Source organism: Odocoileus virginianus, chromosome 8 (assembly GCF_023699985.2).
Source record: "Odocoileus virginianus isolate 20LAN1187 ecotype Illinois chromosome 8, Ovbor_1.2, whole genome shotgun sequence".
Lineage (NCBI taxonomy): Eukaryota > Metazoa > Chordata > Mammalia > Artiodactyla > Cervidae > Odocoileus > Odocoileus virginianus.
The window spans coordinates 45,521,044-45,523,413 of NC_069681.1; positions in this window are offsets into that span (position 1 = coordinate 45,521,044).

Consider the following 2,370-nt stretch of genomic DNA (forward strand, 5'->3'; position numbering starts at 1 on the left):
CCTGTTTCCCCAAAAGACAAGCTCTATTATCCAATAAGAGCTTACCTAAGAGCTCTCAAATTGCACTATGAACTTCAGTCAAGTGATCCAACAAAGGTTGCTTAATACTTTAATACTTGCTAAGGCATCAAACAGGAGTTCTCTCACTAAGTTAGTTCTATCTGGTTGCTTCTGTAAATGTCTGCTCGTGTCCAATACCATCTGGTAGAAGAGGTGTTCCAAGAAGTCAACTGCTACAGAAAGGTACTCACCTTCCCTACTGAACAGTTGTTTTTTTTTTTTTTTTTTTAAACAAAAGCAAAGAAAAAAAATAAAACACAGTATCTACTAGATTTTCATGTCTGCAACCAACTAAAATATCTACACTTACCTGTGTAAAGCTTTTTAATGTGTAACTGAGTTAAGTGTAAAGCTTTTTAATGTGTAACTAAGTATCAATGATAAGTTCAGTTTGTTTGTTTTTTTAAGCTATAAACAAAAGCTATTCAATTTCTGAAAAAGACATCAAAATCAAAATCTCCTCTTTAAAATTCAGAATGGAGAATCAAACTAATTTACTTGCTCAGGTCACAACCATAGCTACAGTCCAGATTCAAGTCATAGATCATCATTTTTGCAACAAAATGTTGCTTATTTCAAAGCTGTCTGTAAGATCTATCATCTCATTTTGGCTACAAAAGAATAGAAGGAAACAAGTTCCAAGATAATTGTATATTAAACACAATTTCTAGTAAAATGCCATCTGGCTAGCTTCAGAAGAAAACGCTAGATTTCAAGAAATAAATGGTTAACTTCCTAAACTGTCACTTTATCTGGTGAATACAAATCCACTGTCATAGAACAGTAAGTCTGCCATGATCCAGAGGTGTTATCTTGACTAGGTCACTGCATGTCTCTGGCCATCAGCTTTAGCAAATGCATGAGATGTGGTTAGATGATTTTTAAGGTAACTTACAGCACAAATTTTGATTCTGTATAGTAATATTTAGGTAATTATAAAATTTGTTACACTTCATTCTAAAAACATGATTTAAGGTATTATGGAATAACCTTCCAATTATAGTCTGATAATGTTGATTAGGTCAACCCTCATCTTCTATAGACTGCAGTAATGCAGGAGACTGACTTTCCCCAATAGTCTTTCCATGAAGTTGCTGGGATGACGTTTTGAAGAAAATTTCATGCTTAAAATCTTTCTGTGGCCTCAACACTTGTAGGATCAAGTCCAAACCCCCTCAGTATGTTGCATGAAGTACATTGCATTCTGGCTCCCACCTTTACCATCTTTATCGTCTCTCTTTACCTTGCTCCTTTTATATAGTCTTTAATATCAACTATTTGTAAACTGTAAATGTAACTTAAAGCAAGGATTGTTAACTTTTTGTTAAATATATGAATAAAAAAGAGCCACAGGATATAACTAGTAAAGTTAACAGAAGATAACTGTATTTATAAAATATTTCCCATGAATTCAGATTTTGGCCTAATTTACTGTTTCAGTTCAGTTCAGTCGCTCAGTTGTGTCTGACTCTCTGCGACCCCATGGACTGCAGCACATCAGGCTTCCCTGTCCTTCACCAACTCCAGAAGCCTACTCAAAATCATGTCCATTGTATCGGTGATGCCATCCAATCATCTCATCCTCTGTCGTCCCCTTTTCCTCCCGCCTTCAATCTTTCCCAGCATCAGGGTCTCTTCCAATGAGTCGGTTCTTCGCATTAGGTGGCCAAAGTGTTGCAGTTTCAGCTTCAGCATCAGTCCTTCCAATGAATATTCAGGCTGATTTCCCTTAGGATTGACTGGTTTGATCTCCTTGCAGCCCATGGGATTCTCAAGAGTCTTCTACACCACACTTCAAGGCGACAATTCTCCGGCACTCAGTTTTCTTTATAGTCTAACTCTCACATCCATACATGACTACTCGAAAAACCATAGATAGTTTTGACTAAATAGACCTTTGTTGGTAAGGTAATGTCTCTGCTTTTTAACGTGCTGTCTAGGTTGGTCATAGCTTTTCTTCCAAGGAGCAAGCGTCTTTTAATTTCATGGCTACAGTCACCATCTGCGGTGATTTTGGAGCCCCAAAAAATAAAGTCTGTCACTGTGTCCATTGTTTCCCCATCGATTTGCCATGAAGTGATGGGTCCGGATGACTGGATCTCAGTTTTCTGAATGTTGAGTTTTAATCCAGCTTTTTCACTCTCCTTTTTTACTTTCATCAAGAGGCTCTTTAGTTTGTCTTCACTTTCTGCCATAAGGGTGGTATCATCTGCATATCTGAGGTTACTGATATTTCTCCTGGCAATCTTGATTCCAGCTTGTGCTTCATCAAGCCGGGCATTTCACATGATGTACTCTGCATATAAGTTA